The sequence below is a fragment of the Ochotona curzoniae genome, unplaced genomic scaffold (genome assembly GCF_017591425.1).
Source record: "Ochotona curzoniae isolate NIBS_2020 unplaced genomic scaffold, NIBS_Ocur_1.0 scaffold_1852, whole genome shotgun sequence".
Lineage (NCBI taxonomy): Eukaryota > Metazoa > Chordata > Mammalia > Lagomorpha > Ochotonidae > Ochotona > Ochotona curzoniae.
Window position 1 is genome coordinate 26,268,314 of NW_024467087.1, and position 17,942 is coordinate 26,286,255.

At 38.6% G+C, this 17,942-nt stretch overlaps 1 protein-coding gene across 1 annotated transcript in view; it reads left to right on the forward strand.

Annotated features, from left to right (window-relative positions):
* The first annotated feature begins 6,873 nt into the window (after positions 1 to 6,873).
* IL13RA2 (interleukin 13 receptor subunit alpha 2) overlaps positions 6,874 to 17,942 on the forward strand; it is a 34,707-nt gene continuing 23,638 nt past the window's right edge. Inside the window, exon 1 of the mRNA XM_040999913.1 lies at positions 6,874 to 7,058. The gene's annotated coding sequence lies outside the window, so the exon portion shown is untranslated. The remainder of the gene's footprint in view (positions 7,059 to 17,942) is intronic.

A 17,942-nucleotide genomic window follows, 5' to 3' on the forward strand; every position in this document is an offset into this window, starting at 1 on the left:
ATTATTTGTATCTCACCTGCAAATATTTTTTAGAAGAACAACACTTTAAAGTAATAGCAATTAATACTTTAATGAAGATTTGTTTATATGCTGGTGAGGGCACAGGGTAACGTGCTATTATCAAGAGACCTTGAAATATGGTGGATCAAGTGGTAGATCAAGAAGTGGGCTGGGGTGGGAGTTTGAAGCAAGAGTTTAGATGCCATTAGGAAAACGTGCTTAGAGTTTCAGGTACTCCACTTCTGATCCAAGTTTGCACAAATTGGCACCCTGGGAAGCAGCTGGAGATTGCTCAATAAAGGTTCCTAACACCCAGTTCCAACCTTCTGGCTTTGGCCTGGCCCAGTCCTGGATGTTGTAGATGTCTGGAGAGCATACTGGAAGGTAGAAGATCTTTCTTTTTTTTTTGTTTATGATTTTAAAAAATTTTATTGGAGAGGCAGATATACAGAGAGAAGGAGAGACAGAGAGAAAGATCTTCCATCTCCTGGTTCACTCCCCAAGTGGTTGCAATGGCCGGCGCTCAGCCGATCCGAAGCCAGGAGCCTGGAGCTTCTTCCAGGTTTCCCATGTGGGTGCAGGATCCTAAGGCTTTGGGCTATGCTCTATTGCTTTCCTAGGTTACCAGCAGGGACCTGGAAGGGAAGTGGAGCAGCTAGGACAGGAATCAATGCCTACATGGGATCCTGGCACATGCAAGGTGAGAATTTAGTAACTAGTCTTGTGCTGGGCCCAGATCTTTCTAATTATTGAGTGAAAACAAAAATAAACAAATAAAAGAAACAATTATGGACTGGTAGTGCAGCTACAGGAGTCACACATGGCCCAGTGTCCTCCATTGTGCTTTGCTATAACCTCTGTGTTCCAATCTCCTGGTTGGGTGAAAGGAAGAAGAGAAGAGGACAAGTGATTTTCCTATTAAAACCATTTTCCTATTAAACCATTGCATGCAGCACTTCTTGCAGTACATCAGTTAAATTTCATTCATATCTCCATACTAAGCTGAAAAGGAGTCTGTAAATTATAATCTCTAGCTCAGAGATAGTGAACAAAGCTAAAACTCATGTGTTTTATTACCAAGAAGAAAAATCAGGGAAGGGCTAGCTAACCGTAATTTATCACACAGAGCATGATTAACTTCCTAAAACACCAAGATGTTTGGCAAAATTGTTAGTTACAGGAAGGGTGAAATGTTATAAAGAAGGTTAACTTGACCTAGGTATTTTCTGACATCAAGTAATCCACCAGATGTCAGCTGGGTACCAACTGGACATGCAAGAATTCAGGTTTAATGGTAGCTATCAAATGCAGAGTACGCACATTAGAGGTTTAGTCACAGAAGACTGTTTACACTTTGAATACCAGTACCAAGCCCCAAGAATTTGGACAGACCAATTGAATGTATTTTGGGGGCTCTCTTGACCCTGCTCCAAGTACAATAATCAGAGAAATAAGTCACAGACTGCTTGGCAAAATGTTGCAATTATCCATTCATTATAAAGGATATAACTCAGAAACAGCCAAATGGAAGAGCTGCACGTCCTGGTGCTTCCATGCCCCCTTGGCACATGCTGCCTTCTCATCACCTCCACATCTTCGGCAACCCAGATGCTCACTTATCCATTTTATTTAGGGATTTTTATGGTGGCTTCATGATGTAGGACTATCTGATCAGTTCATTGGCCATTGATTTGAATTCGTGTGTCTATACCCTGGAGTTCAGCAGTGGGGCTAAAAAGTTTCAACGTTTTCAGAGTCAACTATTTTGCATAAATTCTGGAATGGGTGAAAAAGGCTCAATATGGGATTACAAAAAAGACAGACTTATCACTCAAGAAATTTTAGAGGTTTTAGAAGCGCTGTGTATGGAACTGTCCAACCAGTTGTTATTATCAGGAGTAAGGGTGGCCATCTCTGAACCAAACCATCGATGTCTAAGGATGCTAGCTTATTTCACAGCTGAGATAAAATGAATTGAGCCCTCATTGTGCCAGCGGTTCTCCCTATCCTAGTGCACCATTCCCACACTGTCCTGTGAATATCAGTAGGTTTTAGCTCACCTTTTTTCCCCCCAACGTCTAGCACAGTGCTTGATACATCATTACTCTGTCAACTGTTGAATGAGTGTGAGCGACGAGAAAACAGAGTCAGGGGATGATGACGTTGTGATCTGTGCTCAAGCCAGTTTGGTGATAATTCTTAATTCCAACAAATATCTGGGGTCTAACTTCTGTCATTGCCATCTGTATTTCCCAGTCACGAGTGTTTCCTGAGAATCTCAGCTCTGATTTTCTGCTGCTGAATATGTAGTGTTGAGAGGGAAGTCAGAAGTCATAGATCTGTTTCAGTCAAAAAATAAAGTTGTGTTTGGGAAAAAGCAGGCATCTTTAATGCCATCTGCCTCCCAGGAACAAGTCCCAGGACAATGCTGTTTTGTATAATATGCCAACTTGACCAAATAAGTTTTTAAGTCAGTTTTCTGAGTGTGCTATGATTTATAAAGAAGCTTTCAGGACCTTGACATTTGGCATTTGCACAAACATTTTGAAATTGTTAACAAACTCAGAATTTTGTTAAAAACCATGTGTACACATTTATATGTAAGTATATGCTAGATAGTCAATAACTGTGTATTTTTCTTGTTTTCAAGAAATGCCTTTTAATCTTACAAAATAAATAACACATTTGGATATTAAGTACAGATGAGCATATGGCAGTAAATAAATCACTGTTTGGGATGTCAGCATCCCTTATGGGAGTTTTTAGGTTCAAGTCCTGCCTGCTCTGCTTCTGGTGCAGCTTCCTGCTTATATACCTCCTGGGAGGCAGTGGGTAGTGGTTTGAGTACGTGGGTCCCTGTCATCTGTGTGGGAGACTCAAATTGAGTTCTTGACTTCTGGCCTTTGTTTGGACCAGCCCTAGCTATTGTGGTCTTTTGAAGAGTGAACTAATGCAAGGAGGATTGGTGTATTGGGGTGTGTGTGTGTGTGTGTGTGTGTGTGTGTGTGCTTTTCAAATAAATATAAGGGTAAGTAAGTAAATAATTTATTTTTTTGTTTTCATGGGTTCCATATCTAAGCATTTATTTTTTAAAGAACTTTTATTTCTTTTTTATTGGAAAGACACCTTTACAGAGAGAAGAAGAGACAGAGAAAGACCCTCCAGTGGCTGGTTCACTGGCTGTAAACAGCCAGAGCTGAGCTGATCCAAACCCAGGAGCCAGGTGCTTCTTCTGGGTCTCCCACATGGATGCAGGCTTTGGGCCATCCTCTACTGCTTTCCCAGGGCATAACATGGAGCTGAATGGGAAGTGGAGCAGCTGGGACATGAACAGGCACCCATATGGGGTACTGACACCACAGGTGCCATTGCACTGGCCCCATATCCATAAGTTTCTGTGAATTCAGCTAACCACAGATATTTTTCAAAAATTGCTGCTATAATGGACATGGTACATTTTTTCCTTGTTACTGTTCCCTAAAAATACAAAACAGCTAGTACATATAATCTGAAGATGCATTAAGGTATATGGTACTACTTGCCAAACTTGTTCTGTGACTTGATTTGATCCTTTAAAAAAGTATATGGTAGGTTATGTGCAGATTTTATGTAAACACTATGCCATTCGATAAAAGGGACTTAAGCACCTGCAGATATTGCTGTCTGCTGAGGTCCTGGAACCAATCCTCCACGGATACTCATGGATGCTCCATTTGAATTTCAGTTCAGGAAAATTCATTTGCTGGTTTGATGGTTAAGAGAGTACTTTAAGTTACAGATTGACATAACGAAAGGGTTATCATAATCTCTACTAGCCCACCATTTTAGCTCTTGGATATCAAGAAAATCTCTCAGCAGTGGACTGACTACAGGCAAAGCGCAAAACTAGATGCCTAATCTAGGTAACCTAGAGTATATATTTTCCTGAATTTTTGAGTTCTGGGAAGGAGAAATGTGAGTTATATACATTTTTAAAACTGAAGCAATATACACTTGGCTAATTGATGGGTGATGGGTGAGGGTGGTCAGTAAAATGAAGTAGTATAGCTGTTCCTGTTGGAGTGCCCACGGAAATACTTGTTTATCTATCCTTGTCCTAGCTATACTTATCGGTGTCAGCCTAGGGATTCTTGGTTCTGACAGAGACCTGGCCTAATGAGAACCTTTTCTGTTAGCAGGTGCAAGCCTGGAAATCACCTACTGTATGCTATACCTTTGGGATTAATTTGGGCTTATTAGAAAGCTCCATAAGCACAAGTCTTTAGCTCCTATCTCGTTCCCCATCGCTGCTGTTTGTCTCTAATGTAGAAACTCAATTTTTCCTCTGTCTGATAAAAGTGGAAGACGAATCTAAATGTTCTTACCCAGTTTCCACTGGCCCCTTTCCACAGTGGAATCATTTGTGTCAGCTTGCCCTATTCTCACAAAAGAGGAACTTAATCTCAACTGTCCTGAAGAATTTTCCCATCCTGAGGTTTTGATTTAGTTGTCATGCTGTTTCCCTTTTGGTTATGCTGACCCTGATATGCATCAGATTTGAATTTATACTCTGGGTGTTCGAGCTAGCACCACCTGGCCTTGTTTCTCTTCACCATTAAAGTTAACTTCAAAAATTTTTTCTTAGAGTTGCAACATGCCTATACCAAGGGCACAGATTAATGAGTGCTAGGGTACACATATCATCGGTAACTTCCAAAGCTAAAAGTATATTTCTTTTTACTGATGCTATCAGAATGCATTCAATAGGATTTACAGTGGATTAAAGTGAATTGTTTCCTTCCTGTTTTTCTCTTTATACCAAGAAGCAAAGCTTAGTTCAAGAAGCCATTGCTTCAGCTCTCAAATCAAGAAGGAAAGGAATCTCAAATGGTACACTGTTGTTTTCAGCTGTGTTGTATGAACTAACTTAACTTTCAGTTTGTACACCTAAAATAGTGACATATGTCACTCTAAGATATTATGGTTGTATTTATTTTAATTATAGCTCTCCAACTTAAAATTTATCAATGGCATTGAATAATAAGTGATAGGATAATGAGATATTTGTAAGGGTCAGAATACTGTGGGAGTAACAGGAAGATTGAAGGAACTCCCTGGAGGTTTTTCTTCTAAATAGAAGGAGATACGTGAGTTAATTGAAATTGCAATCTCAGAAAAAGAGAAAAATGTATCTAGGGCTCCTTTTTCTTTATATTTATGTCAGAAAATTATGATTATAAAATTCCTCCAAAAGACCTGATAAATAATTTTAAGCAAAAAAAAAAAAGGAAAGAAAAAGAAAATTGTGAAAGAGCCAAACCAGCTGGTATCACAAAACAAAACAAAACAAAACAAAACAAAACAAAACAAAACAAAACCCAAATAAATGCTGAACTTCCAAACAATTTTCAGTTTCTTGCCAGCTTCACAAATTTAATTTAAGGAGAATCATTGACTATGGATATGAATTTTTTAAAAAGGCTTTTAGGGATAGAATCTGTCTTGACGTAGTAAAGACTGTATATATGGTGCACTCTTCATTCATACTTATTGACTTTTATTTGTTTATTCAAAATTTAGTGTAAAATTTACTTTAAGAACCTGAGAGATGTTGTTGAATCTGAATTTATGGAGGTCCATATGGTGGCTCAACAGACTAATCCTCTGCTTTGCTGCACCCACATCCTATATGAAGTCCCCTTCTTGTCCTGGCTGCTCTACTTCTGATCCAACTGCCTGCTAAGTGCTTGGCAGAGCAGCAGAGGAGGTCCAGGTCCTTAGGCCCTTTGTAGTCACATGGGAAACCCAGGAGAAGCTCCTAGCTCCTGGCTTCAGAACAATTCTGCACTGGCCATTGCAGCCATTTGGGGAGTGAACCAGGAGATGGAAGTTTTTTCTGTGTCTCACCTTCTTTCTATAAGTTTGCCTTTGAAATAAGAATAAATAAATCTTTTTTTTAATCTGAATTTTTGTTGCAAAACAAAGAAGATAATTTTTATCCATTGTAATTTACTTGCTGTAAAGACTGAGTTGAACCTCAGTTCATTCCCATTTTGGAATAAATCATCCACTACATCCCATCTAGTCTAGGAAAACATTCTGCTTCTAATGACTGTGCGGTTTCTGGATGTGAAAATTAAGTCAGGAGTGGATAAGAACTGCAGACATGAATGTGGGACAATTTAATGGTGGCCTGAGTTTCTTTAATTTTATCTGGAAAGAAATGCAGTCACGTTTGGTTATAGAAAGGAAGAGTTGTTTAAACTTCAATGAGCTGGAAAGTGTATACATGACATGGAATTTTAGTTAAAACATCAGAGATTTCAGAAGTCAGAGCAACACCAGGCACTATCTAGTTCTAGTAGCCCATTTTTACATATGAAAAACTGGCCGTATTTCATAGGGAAAGTGCAATGGGTATATTTTTGCTTGTTTGTTTAAGAGCAGTTTATATTAGATGACTTTGTGATCCCACCCATTCCTTTGGTTTTGTTATGGTTTTTGTTTTTTTGCAACTGACGCCTCTTTAGGTTAAGAAAAGTGTCCAAGGAAACAGCTGGCTGCTGAATTGAGAGCCTCCAGTAGAATCCAGGTTTTAGGAATCCTTGTCTATTTATAACTCTTTTTGTACTTAGAGGTACTTAAAATAATGATGCCTTTCAGAAGTATCTTATACACTCTGAAGAAACAACTGTAAACCTGGCAATCGCATACTTACCTTTGGCTTATTTTTTTTTAAATTCCCAGTGTGGTGAGTCACATAGTAAAATAACATTGGCATACTAAGATGCCATATCAGGAACTAATTAAAAAGGAAAGAAAAGGCACTCAGTTGAACTTTGTAATTTCCTCTGAAGCTTTTAACAAATGTAACCTTGAATGCTGACCTGCTTTGAATGCAGATTTTCTCATGACAGTTGGTACTTTTCGGGGATCAAGTAGAGCTCCTCCTACAGAAAATAAAGGCTTTAGCTGTAAGGTCATCTAAAATTCATTAAACGGAGAAGCTGCTCTTTGAGGCAAACTTCAGTGCTATTGCAGAAGAATTTGATTACAACTGGACATATTATTCACATAGAGTAAGTCTGCAACTTTCACTTGGCGGGGGAGTGGAGTGTGAGGGTAAGAGATTGTTTTTGAAATAATTGCTTCACTTTCTCCATATTTTTTAATTAGAGTGGCATTTTTTTTGGAAAAAAGTTTGATTTTGTATAAAATTAATTTGGGGAAATACTGTAATGTTTTGTATGAAGTTCATTAAAATCACTGGATTATCTGTGTGGCTAGCACTATTGCTTTAGCACTTAAAAGTTTTAATGCTATTTTTTGCTTAAACTTTGTTTCCTATACAGTCATGCCACTTTTAAATAAACCTGGTCCTTTGGAGATGGCAAGCACATTTGTGCTTTAGTTAGGACATTCTCTGAGATTATTTCTGTGTGGTGTTTTTCTGTAAAGGATCACCTTCCACTTCGCAGCAACTTCTTTTATATTAAACTCAGAGCTCGCCATAGAATTTTCTGAAATGAACGGTTTGATTTGATGGTTTGATTTGATGTGTAGAACATTATGGCTACTTGCATATAGTATTATTAAATGAACATTCCAATTTCCCCCTGCTTTTGCTCTGAACTAAACTAAGATGTTATATTCGTTCTGTTTGCATATAGTTAACTCTTAAGTTCTAACCTCACTTTGACCAATTGCACTCATGTTGAATGCTTCCAGGTTAGTTTTCTTCTTTTATTATATAAATGTGTGCATTAAAGTAGGTCACTGACAAAGTGTCCCAGCTACTTTTGAGTGAAATTTCATGAAATTATAGAATGTTCCAGGCGTATGCAAATTGCATGCATTTATAATTTATTTCTTATTACTTTTCATGTTGGGAGATCACCAAACGAAGGACTGAGTTTTCAGTTCTACATCTCTGCTGTATGGTCTGTGACCTAGGGATGCACATGCCACCTCCTCTTCTCTTACATACTTCATCTGAAAAAATGGGCCAGATGTCCTGACTCTGCCTAAAGTGATGCCAGGCAATAAAATGTTAGAAGTGATGAGTTAAATAGAAGGATACAAGAAAGGAAAGGCGAAGTATCTACCATACTGATATTAGTTTTTTCAATACTAAGATCTTACCTGTGAATGAAAAGCTACTTTCAGGGTGTTTTCTCAGAAATGATCAAATATATCCTCTGTATTTGCTACAAATTGGGAGAATTGAACTAAGGTGTTTTGTTTGGGTCTATAACATGTATTTTTCAGTGTCATTAAGGAATTCATAGGAGGTAGCTCCTGATTATGGGAGAAGAAGAAGGTGGATAAAAATTGAGTTATTATGCCCACTATGCAAAAATGTTTTAAGCATTCTATCCTTTTTAATCATTTACTAAACCCTGTGGTGGCAAGCATCACTGCCTTTACTATAGAGAAGAAAATTCACGCAGAGCTGGAGCGTCTTGCTCAGGTGTTTCTGTACCAGTTTTACATTCATTCTAAAGCAGTGTTGAGAAGAGAAGCTCTGTGGAATCATGTCTTCCATTCTGTCTGTAGAATCAAGACTAAAGTTGTGGAGATGGATGACATACAGGGTCACATGGAGTAGTTCATCAGACGCCAACACCTGTTAACAGATGCCTGCACACAACTATTTATCATCTTGTCAGAGACTCTTGCCTGAGATTTCATTAATAACCATAAATCGGGAACAGCATTTTGGGGAATTTGGAGTGGGTGGGGTTTATTTGGTTTTGCAGTGGTGACGTTGGGGGAGTGATTTCTACTGCAGATGTTTCTAGGAAAGTTCATGCAAAATTTTTTTTTTTTAGTTTCCAATGCCTTCACAGGAAATTTGGATTAGGAGGAAGAGCTCAGATTTTGGAATGAGACAGACTTGGGAGTGAATTATGATTTCATCTTTTACTAGCAGTTGAACCTTATGCATTATCTCACAGAACTTCACTTTCCTCTTGAATAAGAGGTAATAGTATCGTTTCTCGGCCTTTTGGCTAAGATCAAGTGAAGAGGTAATAGTGCACATGCTTAGGCCCTTGGTACAGTAACCACAATGTATTAGAATAGCTGCTGACAGTTGCCATGGTAGTGTGAGGACAACACTGGAATCAAACCAGGACTTGCTGTCCAGATGTATTTGTTACCTTCCTTAAGGTAATTATTGATTGAATCTGTGTTATGTGCCATGCACTGTGCCAGGCACTGGACTTACTACAATGAGCAATCTGAAGTCCTTGCTCACTTGCATAGTAAGCTCTAGTTTAGTGTGAATCTAACTGTATCCATATCATTGTCATGTAGAGAAAGATTAATGTTTTTAACATTTTAGAGATAGGGAATGAAAGCTGAATGACACAGCTGTTACCAAAATAAAGTTGATCCTTGACATCTCTGAGTTTACAGTGTATAAGAACAGAAATTATTCAGACAGGGACGGGTTCAGTGGTGTAGTGGGTAAAGATGCCAGCATCCCAGAGACATGAGTTCAAGTCCCAGCTGATCCACCTCCCTAATAATGTGCCTGGGAAAGCAGTGGAAGATGACCCAAGTGTCTGGGTCCCCTATACCCACATGAAAAACCCGTATGAAGCTCCTGGCTTCTGACTGGCTTGGCTGCAGCCATTACAACCATTTGGGGAGTCAACCAGCAGATTTAAGATCTCTATCTCTCCCTTGCTCTCTCCGTCATTCACCCTCTCTGTAACTCTGCCTTTCAAATAAATAAGTTTTTAAAAATAATCAAATAAGTTCAGAAAGTAATGTAAGATTAACACCATGTAGTAGGAACCTTACCTCAGCCTCAGCAGATGCTGTTTGCTCTGAGATCTGAATCAATGCTAAACATATCTTTACTCATTCTTCTGGGTTTTTCTTGGATCTTCTGCGTTCTCTTTGGTGACTATTGCAAACATTATATTCTCCTTTAAAGCATCTTAAATGTTTATGCTATTACATGTTTATGCTCAGGAGATGGGCTTGCCTCCTGCTTTGCATGCAAAATCATAGATATTTTCTATGCTTGAATTTTTACCTATTCACCTGCTCATGTTTTACACATGCATTTACTTTAATTTTTACCCATAGTTTGTTCTGTCTCAGAGAAAAAAGTAGTCCTACATCAGTCCAAATTCAATCTTTGTACCTGTGTTTTAGATTTTGCGTCATCCTCTTGCATTCTCTGGGATGCCTTTACATGATTCGTTCTTTCCCTTTGTATTTTTGACTTTTTCTTATTTTTGAATTGTTGCTCAAAAACAATAAACACCGCACCATTTAAAAGCCCTTTCCTATACAACTAAGTCCCATACAGTCCTTGCAACTTAAGCTTCACATACAGCTGCCTTTACAAAGGCCACTAATTATTTCCTATTTCCAAATACAATGTACATATTTCCATTTGTTTCTCCTTTGCACCTTTAGCAATGTGAAGTATTTAGCTTTCCAATATTCTTTCTTTGATATCTTCTTTTTGCTTTTTTAAGTTTTTTTTTTTGTGTGACACCACGTTCTCCTATCCTTCCTGTTTTCCTGTTCATTCTTTAGTCTTATTTATGAGCTGTTTGATGGCAAATTTATCTGTCACAATCTGCCTTTTCTAGTGTTAACTGTTCACTAAGGTTGTCTATCTTCTAGCTAATAAATTTTGTGTGTCTTTTTTCAGGGTAATAGTATCATCACAGTAGTTACTCTTGTCACATCTATACTGAATTATTGCTTCTATCTCTTCGACAGTTCCCAGATCAGTTCTAATGATGGCGAAGCCAAATCCCTGGGTTGTATATATTAACCTGAGCTGCCTACTACAGTAACCATTAGGTTTAAAAGTTTCTCCATGCCTACTTTATAACTCCCAAAAATCTTTAAAAATGGCTCCAGGTTTGAACATAGCTCAGAAGGCATGATTACCTATGTACCATCTGCACTGAAGCCTAAACAAACCATCTGTAGATCCCTAAGTTTGCTAAGCTGTAGTCAAGTCCCTGTATTTGGTTAATCAAGCCTTGTTGAGGAGAAATTCTTTTTGTAAATTTCCCCTCACCTCCTTGTCAAACATTTCTTTAGCCATGATAAAATTTAACTACTATTTTCTTTAGAGACTCTTACTAGACCACCACTTCCATGACCATGATTAAAATATCTCCTCTTTGTCTCTCAAGTGCTTGTCTCCTTTCTAGAACTTACCAGATCTTTGTATAATTAACGTTGGTATGAATCTAGCTCACAAACTTGTATTTTCAGGAAATTTCACATTTCTAAAACTTTTTAAAGCTTTCTGTATTCAGGGAAGTATGATACACAATTTTAGTCCATAAGTGAGCCTTCCGATGGGTTATGCAAATATTCTGAGGCCTTGGGCATTATGAAACTACTGGAAAGCCTTTTTGGTCACTGATCATGTCTCTGATGAACTCTATGACACATCATTTGGTTCTAACCTGGAAGGATCCTTTCATGTTCATGACTGCTTCTTCTGTACTTGGCTTCAGCCACTGGATTACTGAGAATGACTCCTCTATGTCTAGGTCGCAGAGCCCTTGGTGAAATTCCTCTGAGCTTTTGTTCCTTTCCTAAGACTCAATCACCAAGTGTTGAGCAGTTGTTTGCTTTCCCTGTAATGTCTAATCTATTTCACATCCCTTATAAGAAGGATTGACTTTTGAAAAAGATGTAATTTATATGTTTGAAAGGGAGAATTAGAGAGAAAACAAACATGGGACAGAGAGGGAGAGAAGGAGAGAACACTTGTACCTGGTGGTTGACTCCCCAAGTGGCTGTAATGGCTAGGGCTGGCTCCACCAAAAACAGGAGCTTCTTCCAAGTCTTCCACATGGATACAGGGACCCAAGCACTTGAGCCATCTTCTGCTGGTTTTTTTTCAGGCCATTAGCAGGAAGTTGGATAATAACTGGAATAGCCAGAACTCAAACAAGTGCCAATATGGAATACTGGCATCACAGCCAGCAGATTTACCCACTGTGCCAAGACATTAGCTTCGGGCTCATATTTTGAGTATTGGTAATCCGCAAGTATTCCACATTCTTTGAAAGAGAGAAAACACTTTTTTTGGGGCCCGGCGCGGTGGCGCAGTGGTTAAGGTCCTCGCCTTGCATGCCTGGGATCCCATATGGGCGCCGGTTCTATCCTGGCAGCCCCGCTTCCCTTCCAGCTCCCTGCCTGTGGCCTGGGAAAGCAGTCCAGGACTGCCCAAAGCTTTGGGACCCTGCACCCGCGTGGGAGACCCGGAAGAGGCTCCTGGCTTCGGATTGGCGTGCTCACTTGGGGAGTGAATCATCGGACGGAATATCTTCCTCTCTGTCTATCCTCTCTGTATATCCGCCTTTCCAATAAAAAAAAAATAATAAAAATAAATCTTTAAAAAAAAATTTAAAAAAAAGAAAACACTTTTTTTTTCCTCCATGAATTTCCTTACTAAACTTGGTGTTTGGCATTTTGCATCTGAGGCATGTTTGAGACTTCTGAGCCATGATGTTGAAAAATCAATTGTATGTGCCTTTCTAGAGTTCAGAATAATAAATCAAGTGGATGACACACATTTGAAACTCATTGGCATATAGAAGGTAATAACAGCTATGAGGGAGGACACAATTAAGAAACTATAAAATGAGGAGGGATTGGACTAAATTGCGAAGAACTCTAACATTTGCTGTTAAGATAATTACAGGATGAGTTTGGAAATAAAATACAAAGAGTGGCCTTTGTTCTCTCTCTTTCTTTCTCTGCCTTTCAAATAAATAAATAAGGCCTTTTTTCTTTTTCTACTAGAAAGACAGATTTACAGAGAAAAGGAGAGACAGAGAGAAAGATCCTCCATCCACTGGATCACTCTCCAAGTGACTGCAATGTCCAGAGCTGAATTGATCCAAAGCCAGGATGCAGGAGCTGCCTCTAGGTCTCCCACATGGGTGCAGGGTCCTCAAGACTTTGGGGTCTTCACAAACAGGAAGCTGGATGGGAAGTGGAGCAGCTGAAACATGAACCTGCACCCATGTGGGATCCTGCCACTTGCAAGAGGAGGATTAGCCAATTGGAGAGATAGTAATTTGAATCAGTAACATAGATGTTACTCCCATAAGACTTGGTTCAGTTGAGTCACGTATTGGTGGTGAGGTTAAGGAGCAACCCCCAAGGTTAAGGATGTGATAAAGAATGATGTGGGGGGGGGGGATGGGAAGGAGTGATGAAAATAATGTTAGTCAACTCTGTTTGGAAATCTTCCTCTGAAGAAATATTAGTGAGTACTGGGGCAATAGATGTAGACAAATAGGTGGGCAAAAGAGTTTGTTTTTATTTGTGAGTTTGGAGGTAAATTAGTATGTTTAAATGCTTGGGGATTTAGCCATACACACAATTTTAAGGAATAATGAAGATCCTTTTTTAAATTAATGAACCAGAGAAACAGAGAAATATGTGGATTGGTAAAACTCCCACAATGGCAAGAGGCCAAACCCCAAAGTTGGAAACTCAATCTAGATCTCCAGTGTGAGTGGCAGGAATTACTTTAGCCATCACCCTGCCTCCCAGAGTCTGCGTTAACAGGAAGCTGGTGTTAGGAGCTACAGCCAGGAATCAAACTCTGGCACTCTGCTACCTACAAGTTAGCTGGTGTTCTAACAGCCAGGCTAAATGTCCGCCCCATATTTACACATAGTTTTAAAGATTTATTCATTTGGAAGGCAGTGCCAGAGGAGGGAGAAGGAAAAGATGGGAAGGAGGGAAGGAGAGAGAAGAAAAAAGAGGTACAAATGGCTGCAATTGCCAGTGTTGGGCCAGGCCAAAATGAAGTGTCTTAATTTTCATCTGAGTCTTCTCCCTGAGAGGCAGGAGCCCAAGTTCCACGATTTGGATAAAAAGTGGAACAAGCAGGACTCAGACCTGTATTCATATGGGATGCTGGTATTGCAGCCAACAGCTTAATTTACTGTGCAAACAGTACCAGACATAATTGGATCCCATGTATCAATTCTATATTTGCTGAAAATATATAAGAGAGAATGAAATGCTCAAGTATATGATTATTCCTGAAAATATGGGCATGGTTGGAATTTAAAACACATGGTGAGTTTTACCTGATAATAGGAGGAAGTATACTTCCTCCTTTAATAGAAGAAGAGAATGAAGAAAGCATGTGGAAATCTTGTTTCAAATCAGGAAGATGAGGGAAATTCCATTTGATAGTTTCAGTTTTATTCACAAATAAGTCTTATGCTGAGATTGGGAGACAAGGGATGTGAGGATTAAAAAGAATGGAAAAGATTTTTAATTGCCACAGATGAGATTAAATGGAGTCATATTATACAGTTTCCAAATAATTCTATAGCCTTATTTAAAATGGTATGTTATGAATTTAACATGGAACTTGAGTATTGTGTAATTTCTCTCATCAGCACTCATCTGTTCTGCTTCAGTCGAGTTGAATTCATCCAGAACTGGAATTTTGGTAGGAATTTATAATAAAAAAGCAAAGAAGCATGTTTAGTTTGGGGAAAGGAAGCTGATCTGAATTAAATAAAGGGAAGAAAGTAAAATGCAGATGGTAGATTTATCTATAAATTGGAAATTATGCAAAAGCTCAAAAATGATGGCAGTGACAATAACACCATAAGCTAGAGTGAAAGGAGGCTGGGTCAGCTCCAAGCCTCTTTCGGCATCTGTATGTAAGCCATTGTAAGAGATGTTGGAAATGAAGAATACATTTGTGTGTGTAAATTTATAAACTCCTTGTCTTTTAGTGGGAAGTATCAAGAAAATCAGAACAGCTTAGAAGTTCATGAAGTATCTCACTCTTCAAAGGAGTACAGTGGGGTTGGTGAGTAGAAGTTGATAATCCTTCTAACCATTCCATGAATGCTTAGTCAAATGAAGGCAAAGCCCTTTTCCCCTGCCAGGCTTATCTGACTTTGTTCATCCAGTGGTGATTAATCTGTAATTATGCTACCAGTTACCTTCTCTCTCTAGCACTTTTGCTAAAAGAACAGTGTACATTGTTAACATAATTATTACTGCGTCTTTAAGAGGAACATGAACTCCAGGACATTTTGATAATAAACAAAGCATGTGGAATGAGTTACCAACTATGGGAATCTGTGAAGATCGCAAAGGATTAAATCTTTGTGTGAATCATCAGAACATCACTCAAAACTGCAGAATTCGGTCGGGATTGTAGAAGAAGTATTTTAGCCCCTGTATTGTAGCCTCCCGTGAGCAGAAGCACTACAGGACCTTATAAGCTCCTTTAGCACGTATAGCCACATGTTTACAACAGTAAAGATTCCGAAGGCCTCAAAGGGAGACAATGAAGTATTGTCACATTGTACTCTGTGACTGTGAGAATTTTCCACTTCATGTTATGGTTATAACATTGGCAAACAAGACACGTTATTGTGGTTTATTTTCCAGGTATGTAGTCGGAGGTCTTAGCCAAGTGAAGTATTGCGCATGTAGAAACTTGTATAAATGTGGCTCTCTAGTTATGCTTTGGACCCAAAGGTTATGTAGAAAAGGAGGGGTCAGACTGCCTAAATGCATACTTCCTTGAAAATTATACTGTGTAAAATAGCAGAACTTTTAAAGGGTTTTGTTACACATTGCTAATTGCCTCTCCAATTAGTTTTAGATGACAGCTTTTGCCTCAATAAGGAAGTTGTTAATTTTGCTATTACATTGCTGTGGCGGGCTGGGGAGTGGGGGGGGGGCAGCAAAGCTAGGGTTTCTTGAAAGTCAGCAGGATTTTGAGATACTTTCATCCTGCCATGACTTGATTGTCCTATCATTTGCTTGAACAAATGTAGCTCATTAGCTGGGAGGATGGGTGAACAGCTTCCTCCTCTTTAAGGGCCTGATCCAAAGACAGGCGACAACACCTCAGGGATCAGAACATAATTAAAATGCCATATATGGTTGAAAGTATTCTAAGAATCATAGTCATTAATGTGTTTAGCTATGTGCATAGTTACAAGACTTGGGGTATCCCCTTATTCCTGAAAAAAAAAAAGTATCAGGAGACAACTGGTAATCTCAGCCATACCGCCTCCACAAAAGATGGTACCAATTCACATTGTTCCAGACGCCTGGGAGAAAAAGGCCACACTTCATAATAGTTGTTTTTGTCTGTCCTGGCAGCAGACACAAGGGCAGGGAACATTGTGTATTTTTGTCTGGATAGCAGTGAGTGTAAGATGGATGATCAGGAAATGCATGTGAAAAGTTTTGGATGGGTGCCTCTGGCCATGGCAGCACCAATATAGCAAACGAGGGCAGAAGTTAGGCATGGGTTATAAAAATAGAGACTCTGCAGTTCTGTTTTGATAAAAAGATTCTTGATAAAAACTCGCTTGAGGAAGCATTATCTAGCCTAGGCTCAAAAGCAGCTATCAAAAACAGTAAGACAGCAAGGGAGCGGACATGCCTATTAAAGAGATAGATTTAGAGTCTTTAAAGAGACTGTTAAAAGGAACCAGTCACCTTAAAGCAGGCAATGAATTTATCATGTGGTGCAACCAGTTCACTGAAAAAATAAAGCTCTGCCCACATGGAAGTAAAAATATCATTGGTTCCTAAGCACTTGAAAAGGGGACACTTAAAAGGTTTTAAGATGAGTTGAATCCTCAAGTGTTACATACACACACACACAAACATTATTATGAAGCCAAGGAACTGATTACAAATGGAACCTTTAGGAGTATATCTGCATATACCTTGTTTTTTACTTTAGTTGATTAAAGATAACAAATTTCATGTATTCCATAGGTACAATTCTAGGAAAATAACGTTTTTTTCCTGCCTTCCCTACCCCCAATTCCCTCCTTCCTTCCTTCCTCCTATTTTTTGTTAATTTCTGCATAAGCATAATTTTAATCCACTCCATGATCACAGACTTAATGCACCATTAACCATAATAGTCAACATGTACAAAGTAGAAAGATCAAAGACCCATAGGAGTACAAAATGTGCTAAAAATAGCAATCAAATCATGAGATGTTCATTTCATCCCTATACCTGAAAAGATATTTCAAGAGGAAAGATTGACAAATATTTAAAGACAGCTCATGATACAAAATATCTTAATAGCAACTTGATGGAAAAGAGAAACATCAGTCAAAGTAGAAAGAAGAGAAAGGGGGAAGGGTTCCAGCTAAGAGTGCAATAAGGAAGAAGCTGACAGTAAGTGACTGAAATGATGCAACAGCCATTCTTCACAGTCTGCATTCCAAATAAACCTCCTATCTTGGCCAAGAAAAATTATCTTGCCTACAGTGAGGCACTTATTGGAACTCTTCAGGAGTATGCATGGCTATATTGTTTGACCTGCTCAGATTAAACTTTAAATAATATAATAAAGTTTGTTCTTCCCAATCGACATTTGGAATTGGAAAATTGAACTGCATTCATTCAGATCTTCAGTCTTGTGTCCAGATAAATGATGATATTTTTCAACTGCCTTGTAAAAAATATAGCTAAAGTTCTTTGCAATGACTTCTGCTATAAAAAGCAAATGTTGAAGAGAAGTGAAGTCTCAAACTGCACACCGAAAGCAGCCATTCTGAAGAAATAGGGTTTCTAAAAACTGTTTCTTTGGAAGTGGAAGAAGTTGGAGTTAAATGTGCAGCAATGATTTGAGCAGATATAAAATCCTTGTTAAAATAATCAGAAGTGAAACTAAACAATGGTTGTTCCTAATTGCTTCAGAAGAATGTTCTTTATATGGTACTCTCATCAGCACCATCTCAAAGAACTCTGGCCTACATCCCTTAAGTTGAAAGCATTGCCATTAAGACATTGCATGATAATGGTCTAAGAAAGAACAGGAACTTTCATGTAAAATGGTCTCCATTCTTGTTTTAAAGATCGAAAAAAAATGAGAAATATCCTCTTAGCTAGAATTTCTTATGCTCCTTTATAGCAAACTTCTCAAATGAGTAACTGTG